Here is a 17,141-nt window from a genome sequence, read left to right on the forward strand (position 1 = left end):
GAAATTAATCTTATAAACATAAGTATTGTTGCATATTAAAAATTGATAGAAAGGGGGCATGGGCTTTTATTGGTTGGAGTTAATTGGAGTTATGAAAGTGGACAAGCCGAGATTTGACTTAGAGCCTCAGAGTGTTCAGCCTGTAGTCTCCATCTGACAGCCATTCACATTGTGCACCTAAAAAGCTTTCAAGGGTAATACAACCACCCTTGAAAACAAATCCACCACTTTCCAAAATTCTGTGAGCATTTACTGACCTGAATGTCCTTAGAATCTAGGTAGTGGCTAAATACAGGTTTAACCAGACTGCAATCCTAGCAAAGTAACTTAAACAGCTATATACAAGACAGTAAAACACCAAACAGACAGCACTGGGTAGGATTCAATTAAGACAAAACCTCAGTGGAATGCTCTTTATGAGTAAATTAAAACTGCAAACTAATATGTTTTGAGAGCAAGAACAGTACAAATTCATTCTATTGTCCATGAATTTATGTGGTTAATTCTTTAAAAACATTCCCCAAAGCTAACTTGTTTCTCAAGATGGACATGACCAACAATTACAATTCCTAATAAAAATTTAGAAGTTTTATAGTTTAATGCCCACAGTAATTGTCCCACAAGTCACATCTAAATGCTAAATGAGAACAGCAAATAGTTAAAGCTAACATATTACAACCCCATCTACTGCAAAGTCACTGTATCAGAAGCTAGAATTGATTTGTTTCCTCAGAACGAATTGAAAATGAATGTAACATAACGTCGGAAAAATCCCTCCTGCACTGCTAATCGGATATTGTATAATGGTTGATTGCAGCTTTGCCCTGTACTATTGCTGCCTAAATCATACATACTCACATGTTCTGGGTTCTTCCAAGAGTTTGGTGCAGTTTCAAGGACAAATGTCTTAAGGAAGCCTCTCTACCGTGCAGCAGGGAGCCTAGCTCGGATCTGATGACAAGAGCACAGTGCTAAATCTGACAACAGAGAAGGAAACTTCCTGTGTGAAGAGAAGATCTTGGAAAGTCTCAGGGTTAAAAAGGCTGCTTTAAATGTGCTGGTTGATTTGCTCCCTGGTTGTGTATACACAGTAGCAGCTGATCTGTATTTGCAGCCCTGCAGAAAGGAACCTTTACTGAAAACCAATGGCATCACATTTCAGCGGAGCTGGTGCCAAGTGCTGGAGAGCAGAGCAACCTTTGACAACTTCACACAATTCACCCCAGCAGACTCACCACAGGTCAGAAAGGAATGTGGAAAGTATCTCCCCACCAGGTTTCATCTCAGGTATGTTAGCACAGTCCCTGGGAAACCACACACTGTTACTGGCTGGATTCTGACAACAGTGTGAGGTATTCTCGGGACTTATACGTAGTTCCTGTCTCTGCTGTCCTGACCTACAGTGTACTATATTTTAACAGAAGCTTTAAAATGAATCAGGATTTTTTAACATGCATTTCCCTCTGCTTCTTATAGAAACCTTTGTATGTAAGGTTCCTCTGTTGTTCCTCAGAAATAAACTGAGGACAAAATAATGTAAGATCGGGTAGTCTGGTATCAACTTCTGCATTCTGTCTCCCAATGCAGAGGCTGGAGTTTTAACATTACTGTGTTGTCAGGGGCCATTTTAGTATTGTTCATTAGAAACTGGGGATGGCTGCAAAACTTCAACAGAACCAACTATTGTAATGAGCTATAGAGATGTTAGGAACAGACAAGCAATGAAGAACGTGAAATATTCCACTGTTTAGCAGTGGAATCACCTTCTTTATTATCATCCTTAACATAGAAGAGAGTGAAAATTCTAGACCTTACCAACTGTAGTAGTGAAAGTTAAGACAGAGTAAGAGACAGAGAAAAAGAGAGAGACAGAGATAGAAGGTAAGGGCGGCTGCTAGTGCCAGTAACAAACTTAATCCAAGTCATTGGTTAACCACTTCATTAACTGTGAGTTCCTCACTGCCCTTCCTTTCTCTTCTGTCTCTATGACAAGTCCAGGTTATGGTATATTATATGGTATTTTTCACTATTGTGCTTTTTACTTCAAAGGCCAGAAATCAGAACTGACAGTTTAACAAAAGGCCATGTTAAATGTGTCAGGCAGCTCGGGAGAATGTTCCCTTACTTATCTGAAAGCCAGCCCAGGAGCTGCCTGGGCAATTGGTGAATTATCCAAGGTGTTTGTTTTTCATTTTGGCCATGCTATTGTTTAGGAATAACGATAATTCCCTTACGTCTGAGAGTCCACATAATGTAATGAATAGACTCTGGGATCTGGTGCCAAGTAGCTCTAACTTCCTATCTCTACCACTTTCTACCTACATGAGGTTGGAGGTTGCTTAAAAATCTCCAAACTTCTGTTTCCTCATCTGTGAAATGGAGACACTATAACTACCATACACAATTTTTTGTGAAGTTTTAAAGAATAACACATGTCAAGGGCTTACCACAGCGCCTGGCACGCATGCATTTACAAACATTTACTGAGCCTCCTCTCAGAGCCAAGCACAGTGCCAGACACTGGGGACACAAAGTCAATTAAGACATGGTCTCTACCCTCAAGTGCAGTTTCACAAGTGTTATATATTTCCTCCTTCCCTCCCATAATTTGTGCAGTCTCTGTTTAAATGCTCTGTTTCATTTGATCCTTCCAACAGTCCTATGAGATAGATGAAGCTACACCCAGTTTACTAATGGGAAAACTTTGGCTTGAAAGTGAGGGTCACACAGCTGGTAAATTGCAGCCTAAACATCAATCCAAGCTTTCTGATTCTGTCAAGTTCTCTTTAAGATATATATAAATATATATGAATTGACCACATAGCATTCATATTTTGCATTATTAGATATTATACTTGTTATCTTCACAGTGTCACGTATACATATAATGCACTTCCCTGCAGGTAGCATAAGTCCCTTAAAGAGAGGCACTATATCTTAAAATTACTTTATATTCTCAAACAGGCCTAGCATGATGTTAAAGATATTACCTGTTTAATAAATTTTCCTAAATTGAAAAAAACTCAAGTTGGGTCAATTTTACTACCCAAAATCGTCCTCACAGAAAGCTGGAACCCTTTAATAAATGATGGTTTGGAAGTTATATGTGGTCTTCCAGTGCTCATGCTGTCTATGTCATTACTTCCAAATCATTATATACATGTCAAAGTTCTTAACACTGACTCATCATCAAACTCCCTGAAGATTGTTTTCTTCATTTGTTTAGCACGTATCCTGTACACTGAAGCCCTGATGAATTTTGGCAAAAGTGATTAAATATTCACTTTTTAATTCAAGCCTGACCCGAAGACATCTCTTGATTTCTGGGTCCACTCCAGTTTCTAGTGTTTTTTTGTTTGTTTGTTTGTTTTGTTTTTTGGGGGTTTTTTTGAGACAGAGTCTCGCTCTGTTGCCCAGGCTGGAGTGCAGTGGCGCGATCTCGGCTCACTGCAAGCTTCACCTCCCGGGTTCACGCCATTCTCCTGCCTCAGCCTCCCGAGTAGCTGGGACTACAGGCGCCCGCCATCATGCCCAGTTAATTTTTTGTATTTTTAGTGGAGACGGGGTTTCACCGTGTTAGCCAGGATGGTCTCAATCTCCCGACCTCGTGATCCGCCCGCCTCGGCCTGCCAAAGTGTTGGGATTACAGGCGTGAGCCACCGCTCCCGGCCCCAGTTTCTAGGTTTAACAGTTCACAAAAGTGTAGAGTTTTGTTGATCATTATCTTATAAATCAGAGCACAGTATCCAGCAATCTTGGGTAGAGTTTGCTTTTTATACATATATAATCTGTACAAACAGCTCAAATTTCTTAAATAATTATTGATCTACTGCTTCATTTTATGCATTAAAATGTAACCCATTTCTGATGGAAGAGTTGACTAGACATTTATCAGTGAATTATAGATAAAAATATTCTTTTTTTTTTTTTTTTTTTTTTTTTTTTTTTTGAGACAGAGTTTTGCTCTTGTTGCCCAGGCTGGAGTGCAATGGCACAATCTCGGCTCACCGCAACCTCCGACTCCTGGGTTCAAGTGATTCTCCTGCCTCAGCCTCCCGAGTAGCTAGGATTACAGGCATGCGCCACCACGCCCGGCTAATTTTGTATTTTTAGTAGAGATGGGGTTTCTCCACGTTGGTCAGGCTGGTCTCGAACTCCCGACCTCAGGTGATTCGCCCACCTCAGCCTCCCAAAGTGCTGGGATCACAGGCATGAGCCACCGTGCCAGGCCAAAAATATTCTTAAAAGACATATGTATGGTATCTAGAACTTGGATTTCAACGAATGTATTACATTCATTAGTTCTTTTTGTTTGGTTGGTTGGCATTTTTTTAGAGATGGAGCCTTGCTATGTTGCCCAGGCAGATCCCAACTCCAGGCCTCAAATAATCAACAAGCCTTACCCTCCCAAGTAGCTGGGATTACAGGTGTAAGCCACAGCACCCAGCACTTACTATGTGCATTAGTTCTAATCTTGTACCCTGGGCATCTTTTAAAATAGAATTTATAATACTATTTCTAAGTATTTACTACCAAACAATGATTCCTTCAGCCTTAACAAAAATCCAGGAAATTTAGATTAATAGCAACGTCATGGCAAAAGTGCCAATGACAGGCGATATTTGAGATAAAGAACAGAATTACTGAATACATTGTTTTTGTTTCCAAAGTCAGTCACTTGTTTGTTTAGACAAGCTGTGGCCATCTGTAAGGGAAAGTAAATATGCTCAAGCACTGGCACTGCATACGTGAGAACTGTCAGTCTTACTACCATCTTCGATGTCCAGCTGCCCAGCTGCCCTGCAACTACTTCAGGGAGAAACTAGCAGGTGCCCAGCAACTACTTCCTGCTTCCTCCCTGAAGTAATACGTAAAGTACCAACCACAATGCTTGTTCTACAGTAGACAAGAAATGTACCAACCAAAGACCACTCTGGAGCTGAGCAAATTCACCTCAGAATGGCCAGATCTGTTCAGCACAGAGAACTGGTGGACCCAATGACTCTTCTTCACCACCTGAAACCAAGTAACTTTACCATTTATAAGCACTTTTATAGCCAAGAGTCTGACTCAACTCTCATATCCATCTTGAGAAGCAGATGCTTTTATTATTCACATTTTTATAATTATAAAGGTTCAAAGAATTAAAATTAAATAATTTCTCGAAATCATATGGCAATAAGTGATCCAGTAGAGATTTTGAAATGAGAGCTCTAATTCCAAAGCCTTTTCTCATAACACACTGTCCTTTCCCTTCAGGGGATATGTGCACGCACTAGTTTGCCTCTTTTTCCTTTTGGCTTCACATCTCACACCTCAGTTAAATACAGACAAGGCTATTCCCCACCCTTATCCCCATCCCTCACCCCCACCCCCCACACACACACCTCACCCTCTTCTTCATCCAACTGCTTCCATTTTTCCTTCTCTCACAACTTGGCCAACTACTTCAGAGAATAGCTTTTTTTCTATCTCCATTTTTCCTCACTCCCCCTGTTCAATGAATTTAGGTGTTAAAAGCCACATCTTATCACAAGTGATAAACTTAGAAGTACTGCTAATATTTCAGTATATCAGGGAAAGAAAAGCCATATACTTTGCAACCAGCCTCAAAGAGTCCCGAAAGTTTCTAAGAATCCCCTTCAGATACTCTGCAATCGTTTCTGTCTCTTTTAAACTTCCTGTTATATGTGCTTTCTTTTAAACATCAACCATCGCAAGTCTAGATAAATGATAAACTATCATTCTGTTTTACTGCCTTTGTATTATGCTTATCATTTGTATCATAATAGAACTGTTCTTTACATTTTGTTCATCACTGATAATACACTATTTCACTCCAATAAGCAACAATGGGCTTGTATGGTCTAGCCTAGGAAACTAATCAGAATTTAGGATTGTTTTCTGCAAGACCAAAAAAACAAAGTGTTTTAAACATCTACTAATTGATTTACAATGAAAAAATTTTAATGCAAACCAGACTCTAAATTTCATGAGGCTTTCATTCCAAACCACAGATACTGAGCTCATTTACTACTCTGTATACTAATATTTCTAGTCATGGCGTAGGGCCATACTTAAGTAAATAGTTAGTTTATAGAAAGGAAATAAATAGGCTTATGATTAATTGATTGATTCATTATCAATCATGCACTAAACTCAGAATCGCAGGGGTGAAGTAAGTTGGAGACCATGGAGTCAAACCCCTTCATTTTAGAAATGAAGAAACAAAGGTTCACTACTGCCCTCTGATGAAGTGGGTAACTAGCTCATACTACAAACCCAGCTTAGCACCATTTCGAGTGACCTTTAGCTGAGGACTGACATCTGCTAGTATGCACATTAGCTACAAAGAGCACAGTTCTAACTTTGAAGGTGATTGGGCCAAAGCATCATCAGGTATTATATCCCAATTCTGCAACATTAGGAAAATAAATGTTCATACTAAATAGAAAATGAATTTCTAATAACTGAATTAAACTGTTCATCTAAATAGCCAACTTCAGATTTCTCTCCACACATAATAACTTGGAAAAATATATAGCCCATGTTTACTATAGTACTATAGCTACAGTCTCTAAGAAAAGCTATAACTTGCTAACAATTTTCCTGATTTATGTTTGAAAACATACAGGGCATGAAATGATTTCTGCAACCTTACATTTTCCTCAAGAACACTGGTGAGCAGAAGATATATTCCAAAAATCATGTGGGATTGCTTGCTACATCTACTTCTTTCATAGAAATGTATGATAAGCAATTATACATGCTCCACCAAAAAAAGTCATTAGGTCTTTTTCCCCATTAAGGGAGGAAAGAAGAAAAATGGAAGAATGGATTAAAAAAAAATGAGAAACAGGAAAGAAAGAGGAAGGAAGGGAGAGAACTCTGACAAAAGGATATATTTTCAAATAATGTTTACAATGTAAAAACTGATTGCCTCCTTAAGGAAGAAAGTGCAATAAATATTCTTCTAAAGAACAGCTTGTAGATAATGTATGGTTATAAACTGTAACTCACTATACAAATATTAGTTATTCTTGTTGTGAGTATTTAACATATATGGAGATTTGCTTACAACCTATAAGTGTGCTAATAAAAATAGGTATTTGTGAATATAAATTACACTGGTCATAAAATCAGACTTATTAATCTAATATATCTTAGAATGAGACCAAACTTAAATGAGCCACTCTGTAACGCAGATATCTGGAAACATGGTTTATCCTATTCCATTAGTATCTATCAGAAAAGGAATGCAAAAGTTTTGCTATACTTCACATAATGTTGGCAACCTGAATTTAAATCTTCAAACTAGTAAACAATCGCTGTCAGGCATGCATATTGTCCAAGTTAAAAAAAATTTGTTTGTATAGGGAAAGTAAAATGAGCAAATTCATTTGTTAACATCCTTTTAAGTGTCCAGGTTATTTATTTTAGCAGATACACCATAAGAAACAGCCATATAAATAAATAAAATATCTTTGACTCCCCAGTATCTTGCATTTTACCACAGGTATTCCAAACACACTCAACCTTTTTTGTGTGTGTGATAACTATGATCATTACCTTGTTTAAATGAACAAAGTATCCTTCATAATAAAAATATAAATAAAGGCCTGATTTAAAACTATAAATTATTCTTCACAACTATAGGTATTATCAAGCATAATATTATAAATATACTAATAAACATCTGTATATGGTATACATGTCCAAGAGGAACGGGAGATGAGATTTATCCCCAATACAGTGCAGGGGGCAAGCTAAGGAGAGAGTGGCCTTTCACAATGAGTTGTGAATCAAGGATGAGTAAATGAATGGTATCTAACCTCCAAGAAAAAGAAAACTTCCTTCTCTGTGTGATAGACATAAAGAGTTGCAATAATTTCACACAAATTTTTATCAGGAACATACTACCAAGAATTTTTGCTTCAAGGTTTGCAAGAATTTTTCTAGTTCTCTGAATCATAAGGCTGTGTGTATTGACCTTCTATTTCAAAAAGCTGTGTTACTTTCTGCAATCATCTCTTAAAAGAAGGCCCCGTGGGGCTCTGGCTCTCCCTTTTGGCACCACCACTAATTCCAATACAAACGTCGTATTACAGATTAGGTTCAAAATTATCTAAAGATTGTTCTGGAGAAAGTTTTTTTTTTTTTTTTTTTTTTTAAGACGAAGTCTCACTCTGTCCCCAGGCTGAAGTGCAGTGGCGCCATCTTGGCTGACTGCTATCTCTACCTCCCGGGTGCAAGCCATTCTCCTGCCTCAGCCTCCTGAGTAGCTGGGATTACAGGTGACCATCACCACACCCAGCTAATTTTTGTATTTTTAGTAGAGACAGGGTTTCATCATGTTGGCCAGGATGGTCTCAATCTCCTGACCTCGTGATCCACCCACCTCAGCCTCCCAAAGTGCTGGGATTACAGACATGAGTGAGCCACTATGCCCAGCCGAGAAAGATCTTTAAACTCTCCTACAGCACCATACACTCATCCAGTAGCATGAGAGGGTGAGAACACATAGAACTTACTTATAATTCTTTGCTCTGATTCCTAAAGCCTACTTACTCTACTGGGATGGCAGTGCCAACCTAAAAACTGAATTGCAAAGCCGTATCATTTCACAGCTTTAACAAACTGACAACAAAGTGACAAGAGAAAACTTCTTCCTTTGCACAAGAAGTCCCGGTACATTATTTTGACTTTATAAAGATGTTTTAAATGAATTTTTAAAAATCACAATATTATGAAACTTGATAATCATTACTTCAAAACGACAGACTCTATTGTTCATGGAAAAATTTTCAGTTGGTTTTATCATAGCCGTGGTTCAATTGAAAGATTCACCAACTGCTCCCTGGAGAAAAGAGAAGATCTGCATTTAAATGGATATATAGTATTTCCAAAAGCACAGTACCTAGAAGGCAGATACCATCAAGGTTTCTTAGTGAGAATAACTCAAATTGTATTAGGTACATTTCAATGCTGTAGCTATCCCCATTTCATAGGGCTCAAATTATATCCATAACATTCTTTTTCCTCTGTGCATTCTGCATAATATTGTCTCGAAAAGTTTAAATTAAAGCTTGCTCCATCACAAAGTCCTCTCACTAACAACAAACAACTACTACTGTACGCATCATTTCTGATGTGTACAGAAAAAGACCACAGAAGATAGCTTGGCCAGAAATGTTAAATAATTGAAAAGTATAATGACTTAATAGAGTAGTAAGCTTAGTTTACAATGCAGCCAATTTAAAGCCATAAAAATACTGTGTAAAAATTTTATCTTGTGGTCGACCATTACATAACCTATCTATTATTCAAAAGTATCTCAACAGTGTTTTTCTTCATTAATGTGGCTTTTGGCATTTCCCTCAAAATCTTTCTATTCCCACATTTTTCCAACAATTTTGAAACAAATACAGAATTTCCATATTATATCACAAATCCCCTTTACTAGGATAATGACACCTTTAATGTCTAATTGAAACCAATTTCATAGGTCAATCTGTAAGGCATACTTTAACCTCCTTGGATATGGTTTGTTTTGCATCTAACAGAGTCAAGCACACAAGACTTTTTTTTTAAAAAAGACTAAAGCTACTTGTATTGACACATCTGTAAACAAAAGGAGAACTTCATAAATAACCCCCTTTCCTATGACACACTTATCCAAGGATTTGTCTGCATTAGAAAATGTCATAGGGCATCAGAAAAGTTTTGTCTTGAGTATTCAGCTAAGGTGCATAGCATGTCTGTGCAGAAGAAGAAAGAGACACTTAGGATCCATTTCAAACATAAGCCCATTACCTCTGGCAGGCTTTCGCTAAAATTCTAGCTGCAACTGAAATGTCCCTGTAAACAAGGTTACTGAGAACAGCCCCAGATATTCCTCTCAGCAACACTTTCCTAGGAGCCCTTCAGCTGTCTGCCAGGTTAGTTATACCTTATCTTGCTGCACTGCCATTCTCATGCTGATTCACATTCAGAACTCAAAATGAAAGCTGAAATATCTTGAAGATCACTTAATATTGAAATACTGTTGCGGTAATAAGTGGTGCTCAGTCAGAGATGGGAACATGGTACTCTCTTGGTAACCTTTTAATTTCTGGAAAAATTGTACAGAATAAATTGAGCAGCACACACGGAAACCTAATCGATTGATCTGCTCTATTTTGTTAAAGCAACACCCATCACAAACTCCCCTGGCTCCCCAGGCAATTCCCCGTAAAGAAGACCAGCAGGTTTCAGTATATACCATGCACGAGGACTTTGATGCTATTTTGATTTATTAAAGAAAAGGAACAATCTTCTATCTACATTCATCACCCCAGTCAATGGACAGTTTTATGTGCTGTGTGATACCATTCTCGATATACACACGTTTAATTCTACTTAATGCGAGTTTAAAGAGTTATGAGAATTGCTTTAGTAAGAATAACAAAGCCATGTGTAACAGACAAATGTACGCTTAAATGATCATCCAGGCCTGCTTCCTTATATACTTGATTCTTTTTCTATTTGAAGGAGATGAAACCCCATCAATGTCACTTCGTCTCCATCAGTGTTTTCATGTCTCTTCTTCCTGTCAGGCATTCCTCAGCTCGGGATTTGAGAAATGTTCAAATTTCCCTCTCTTTCCCACAATGACAGAACTGTTTCTCAGGTTGGTTAACTCATTTTGACAATATCAAATCTGCTGGACAGGAAAAAAAAAAAAAGAGAGAGAACCCTGAAACCACTCCTCAATCCCATTTTTCTGTCTTTTTCTCTAAGACATTTCCAACTTTTTTCTCTCGCCTGCTGCTTCTGAATTTGGGCATTTTCCAAACACACTCCCCTATTTGGTCTTTGGGCAGCGTGAGAAACAAATGAGAGTTTCTCTTCAAAACTAGACCAAGTCATTCAGCTGCTCTGAAACATACTTCACAACATCCGCAGGTCTCTTGATCTTGACTTAAAGTATTAAGCAGGAGTGTTTTGAAAGTAGTAGGAGGTCATATGGACCTAACAGCTTCTCTTAACCCACATGCTGAGAATTTCTTTTTTCCTGTCTTTTTTTTTTTTTTTTTTTTTTTTTTGAGAGAGAGAGAGAGTGCTATTTTCAACATTGCCCTCTGGTTTATGTTAGTGAAATCATTTGCTTTCTGTGTGTGTCTGTGTCTTATTGCATGGCCACTGGTTCTGGTACTACAACACAAACATAGCAAACGTGCTTCCCTAACATAAGTACACCCATGTGGCAATTCACAACATAACTGAGACAAGCACAATAAATAAACACATACATAATCATTCCACAGCACTGAGGCATGCGGGGGTTTCTACAGGCCCTTCCGGACTCTTCCAGAATTGCTCATTAAGATTCTGAAATGGGGAGAGGGTGCAGCTTGGAAAAGGTTGCCGGAAGGGAAAAGAAAGGGAGGAGGGGAGCTTTGCCCTCTGTGTCTTTCAGTCTCTGAGACTCTCCCATCACCAAACAAGGGGTGCAGGGGTCTATCCTGCAGAGGCTCTAACAGACTTGAGGGGTAGAAGGAGGTAGATGGTTTAAAAAGTTAAATGATGATCGGGTGACCTCCGTGCAACTTCAGCGACTCCCTCGGGAAGGTGAAAGGGTTGGGGAGAGAGAAGGGAGGGAAAGCAGCGTAGAGGACAGGAGGGAGACACCTAGGACTACAGCAGCAGCAATCACCAGAAGGATTTTCCAGCCCATGACAGCAGTCCTCAACTCCTGGCACCACCCTCTCCCCAACGACCCCTGCTCCATATCCCCTCACCCTAACCCCTCCCCTCCCAGCGCCCTAACTCTGCCCTCACTCTTTGCCACTTTACCAAGCACTGAAGTCTCTATCCAGGAAGGGGGATGGGAGGGGTGTTTAAAGAACAAATCTAATTGCAATTAGAATTCATCTGTGTCTCCAGCACACACGCTCACAGTTTTGCAGTCATGGTAAGGCAAGTCTACAAGACGTGGGCAGTACTTATGGTTGTGTTATTCAGGGAGGGGTTGCTTTTTTTTTTTCCAAGAGACTATAAGCAAGTGAAGGGGGAAGGGGGTAGCAATCTAGATTTCAACCAGGACTGCAAATAAAGAATGCCCCAGATGCAAATGTCTGTCTCCAGATGTTGATGATAAGGATTTGGACCAGTTACCTTGGCAGGGTCAGAACTGCAGCAGGTTAATCAGGTGAGTCGTCGGGGATTTTAAAGAAGCCGAAGCCGGTTTCTTTGGCTATGAAAGTCTACAAAACCCCCATGCAGGAACATTGCACATCTTACACACGCCTCCTTTAACTGGGCTCCCGCGACCTCGGCAGGCGAGGGGGTGCTGGCCGGCCCTCCGGTGGCAAGGGCACGGCCCCCCGCTCTGCCCCCGCGGGCGCGGGGCCGGCCTGGCACCCGGGGTCCGCGTCCCGAGCGGCTGTGCACTCACCGAGCCGGGCTGCGAGGGGCAGAGGGGCGCCCACGGCTAGCCGGAGCGCCAAGGCGCCTCCCTTTTCTCTTGGTAGCGTCGGTCCGCACTCCCTGTGACCCAGGACGTCATGATGCCTGTCTGTTTTCTCAATGATAACTTGGCAGAAGAAGAGAGAGGCTGCCAGGTTCTCCTCGGGTGGTTACGTGGTATGTGCACGATTCTGTTTGCATGCGTTTCTCTTTTTAAAAATAAATATCTATATTTTTCTAAAAAAAATTCCCGGCACTGTCATGATTTGATTGCATTATTGCGTTTGCATAATTGACGCCTCTGGGTGTGTATATATGTGTGCATATGCGTGTGATTTTTTTCCCCTTTAAATCCTGCTGCTCCTGCCGCCGCCGCAGCCGCTGCAAACGGAAAGCAAGCATGCGTTCATCTTTTGTCTTTCATTTTACCTTCAGGGTGACATTCAGTGCCAACTGCTCCCTTTTGACCGTCGCCAATCCCCGCCTGGGCAAAATAAATTTGAAAAACGTGGGGGGAGGGGAAGGAAGAGCCCCCTCAGCCCGAATGCTGGGGTTTCCATTCCTTCGGCTAGGGATCCCAAACCTACCCAACCCACCTCCCAACCCTGAAAAACCATTTTCCCTTCTACCCACCGGGCCCAGGCAGAGAATCGGCACCAAGACAGCGAGGAGCATCCACCCAGGGCCAGACACTCATGTTCGCGGCTCGCACTTGCTGACTTGCATCTCTCAGTTGCATTCCCGGTGTGTAGGCCTCTCACAACTGGAGCTATTTTTGTCTCCCAGAGATGTTCTTTAAAGCCTTTTAAAAATGGGGAGGGGGCAGGGAAGAAAGAGCGAGAGACAAATAGAGAGAAAGGGACCCAGAGAGAAGCCCAAACCCCTAGTTGAGAAACTCGACTGACACATCACAAAATTTGGGGGGCTGCGGGCATCTGGCCCACCAGGGGAGTCTGGAAGGGCAAGAAGGATAACTAGGTTTCATTTAACTCATTCTACAACAGCAGGAAAACTTTTTTTTAATACAAAGATGTTATTGCTAATTACTCACTGTATCTGTTATTTTTATAATTATGCTCAGAATCAGTAGGAGTGGTCTCAAGAATAATCCTTAACGTTTACTTCGGCAAATATGAGAATGCATTTTTAGATGGTGTGGCCACATGACAGGTAAAGCACAGATTACTTCTTTTTCTCATATTTGTGTTATTTGTACATTGTCTGGTACGTTTTATGTAGCTTCTCTTAATCATAATGTTGTGTATATTACCCAACATGTGGCATATTCCTGATAAATAAATATCTAGCACCAGGTTTGGCAAATGGTTTGCTCTGCTTTATCAATAATTATCCATTTGGAGTAACAACATTTGTTTAGGAATTTTTATTTTCACCGAGCCTGTAGTTGACCTTTGTCACCATCATGTATTGGTGGAGTCACTGTTTCTACTAATTCCAAATTCCTAAAAGATGACAGCAGAGGCCGAGGTTGCAAAAAATTAAGCACAAGGAGAGTTTTGAATCTGAAAAGCACAGCCGATTGAGAGAAAAACTTTTGAATTCATCCATAATAATCTGCAGCTGCTCGAAGGTTTAAAAATAGTTTACCTATTTGAGAGGCTGGCTAAGTTTAATGAAAACAGCAAGTAACTTACTAGATCTTTTCCCTTTAGAGTCACAGTCCAAGAATCATTCGCAAATTCCACAGGGAAGATATTGTAATTATGCAGAGACCAGATGATCTGAATTGGAGAAACTAGACTAAGAGGGTTGGAGGACTATTGACTGATGACCAGATCCCAAAACTTGGCCTGTGTCTCTCCACCTTGAAAATTGGACATAGCTTCTGTGGCTCACTTTGCTTATCTGTCCCTTTGGCATGCCAGAAGGATGAATTGGTGCAGTCTTGTCAGGTGCTTAGATGTTACCAGAGTCATAGATGTTTCCAAAGAGGGCAAAGGCCTATTGAGAACTCAAGGAGGGATTACTATAGGCATTATTGGTAACTTTCCAGTAACTATCCAAGAGGTACTCATTAATATTCAATCTACCATCCTGGTTCTCCAGCTTTTTTACTTATTAACCTTGGAATTGGACCTTTAAAGACTCACCACAAAGCGAAAGAACCATAACAATTTGACTAACTTTAATCCTCTGAAATCCAATTTTGTTTTGTTCTTTTTTCTTTTCAGACAAATGTCTTCCATGCTGTTTGTCACCACTCCACATGCCAGTTCAGGCAGCCGAGTGGTTTCTTTCCCCAGGAGTGAGATGTTTGAGCAACTAGCAAAGAGTAGAGGCAGCGTACCCAAGAACTCTGGAGTTTGAATAGGTCCTTTCTAAGCCGAGATTCTCTAAATCCAACTCTGCCTAGGAACCGCTCTCTGTTGCTTATTCAAGTTCAAACTCTGCAGACTACTTTCAAGTCTTTATTTTCCGGCTTCACCCAAAATATAATAGTTAATATTGTTGGAGCATGTTCAGTTTCACTTCCCAACCAAACCAAAGGGCATAAAAATGCTTACTAAGGCAGACAGAAGACATAGAAGGCAATGCCCTAAACTTTACTCGTGCTTAGACCTTGTAAATCTAATTAAACCTCAACAATATGGGAAGGGAAGTATTATTATCCCCATTTCTGTGCCAAGGAAACTGAGGCACAGAGAAGTTGAGTAATTTGCTCAAAATTACACAGATGGGGTTCAAATTAAAGTGCCCTGAGTGTTCGCTATCAGGCTCTCTGCTTACCTACCTACCTACCTATTCAAACTTATTTCCAACTACTGGCATCACTGAGCCATGGTTCAGTCAGGCTGGTCACCCACTGTTCATCTCATACACTCTGTTGACTCACACTGCGATCCCAGTGTCGAAGCTTTCGACTCCCTCTTCACTTCCCAATTCCTTTCTGAACAAATATGCATTTTTCCGCTTTCTCTTCGAGTTTACCTAACATAGTGCTAAGTACAACACTGGCTCTCATTAAATACCTTCTGATGCATTAATTGACATAAAATTGCCTTATGGAGACCTAGAATGCCACTTTTCAATTTGACAGAAATTAAAAGTTTTATGTAGCAAAAGTGTTATCCTTTCAGCTGAAGAAATGACAAGCTAATTTCTCCATATTTTAGACAGTCCCTAGAAAACAATTTAGGGAAGCATTCTGTGATAAGGTAGAACTTCATATGGGGAGTGGGGTGGGTGAGCAGGTATAATTGTAGTACTTGAAAAGCTACTGTAAACTGAATTATTATGACTTTATAGCTCTTATGAGTCTTTCTCTGCTATATTTTGAATTTTTGACTGTCAAGATATTAAAATTTCCATTTAAAAATAAAGGAAAACAAATAAGAACCCATAGGCAGGAGATATGTGATCTCATCTTGGAGCTGCTGCTACTGCTCGCTGTGTGACCTCTGGCAAATTATTTAACCATTCTGGGCCTCAGTTCCCTAATTGCACAAGGAAGGGTTGAACCAGTCTCCAAGGTCCCTCCAGCTCCAAGCTTACAAGTATGACACAGGATGTGAGAGAGGAGAAAGAGCAAGAACACTCAGCCTGGAGTGAGACTCGTTTTTTTGGAGGATGCGAAAAAAATGCTGGAGAGCTCAGGTAAAGTTAGACAAGTTTACGTTTCTAATTCCTGTGTATAGTTAAAGGTAGCTCAGGAAAAAAAAAATCCATGCAAAAATATGTTCAAACCTACGGTTTCCGGTGGCTCACACCTGTAATCCCAGCACTTCGGGAGGCCAAGGCGGGAGGATCGCTTCAACCCAGGATTTTGAGACCAGCCTAGGCAATGTAATGAGACCCCTGTCTCTGCAAGAAATAGAAAAAATCAGCAGGGCATGGTGGCATGTGCCTGTTGTCCCAGCTACTCAGAAGGCTGAGGCAAGAGGATTGCTTGAGCCCCGAAGTCAAGGCTGCAGTAAGCGGTGATCGCGCCACTGCACTCCAGCTGAGGTGACAGAGTGAGACCCTTGTCTCAAAAAAAAAAAAACACACACACATATAAAAACCCTACACTTTACAAAACTGCCATTTTTTATATGAGATGAAATTATTATATTTTTTATTAATAATAAAATATTATTATCTGAGACAGGATCTGGCTCTGTATTCCAGGCTGGAGTGCAGTGGCCTGACCATAGCTCACTGTAACCTCGAACTCCTGGGCTCAAGCAATCCTCCTGCCTCAGACTCTGGAGCAGCTAGGACTACAGGTATGTGCCACCATGCCCAGCTATTTTTTTAAACTTTTTTGTAGAGATGAGGCCTCGCTATGTTGTCCAGGCTGGTCTCAAACTCCTGGCCTCAGGCAATCCTCCTGTCTTCACCTCCAGAGTTGCTGGGATTACAGGCATGAGCCACTGCAACCAGACCCCAAGATGAAATTATCAACAACCATGTTTACCAGTAGCCTACCATATCAGCCAAAATGTTATTAGTCATTATTCATGTGTGCCTAAAACTTTCTTTCTAACACTATCAAATTGTATAGACCTAATTTGATATGAATAGATCCAACCTATTTTGCCTTGATGTCTTCAACTCACGTGTAGCTTGAATTAAATCATGAAGAACAGAGGTCTACAGAGACTTGGGAGATAGAATCAGAATGAGACTTTTTGCATGTTTCCTGTTTAACTGAGTAAGCCTGTGTTCTTTTCCTTATTTGTCCTCCTCATGTG

The 17,141-nt window shown here is 40.4% G+C and overlaps 1 protein-coding gene across 2 annotated transcripts in view; it reads right to left on the reverse strand.

Moving 5' to 3' along the window:
• The window catches only part of ESRRG (estrogen related receptor gamma), a 591,615-nt gene extending 579,087 nt beyond the window's left edge, over positions 1-12,528 (reverse strand). For both annotated transcript variants that reach the window (XM_063708073.1, XM_019030557.4), the window contains exon 1: positions 12,157-12,528. The gene's annotated coding sequence lies outside the window, so the exon portion shown is untranslated. The remainder of the gene's footprint in view (positions 1-12,156) is intronic.
• Between the last annotated feature and the right edge of the window lie 4,613 nt (positions 12,529-17,141).

Source organism: Gorilla gorilla, chromosome 1, assembly GCF_029281585.2.
Source record: "Gorilla gorilla gorilla isolate KB3781 chromosome 1, NHGRI_mGorGor1-v2.1_pri, whole genome shotgun sequence".
In the NCBI taxonomy this organism is placed as follows: Eukaryota; Metazoa; Chordata; class Mammalia; order Primates; family Hominidae; genus Gorilla; species Gorilla gorilla.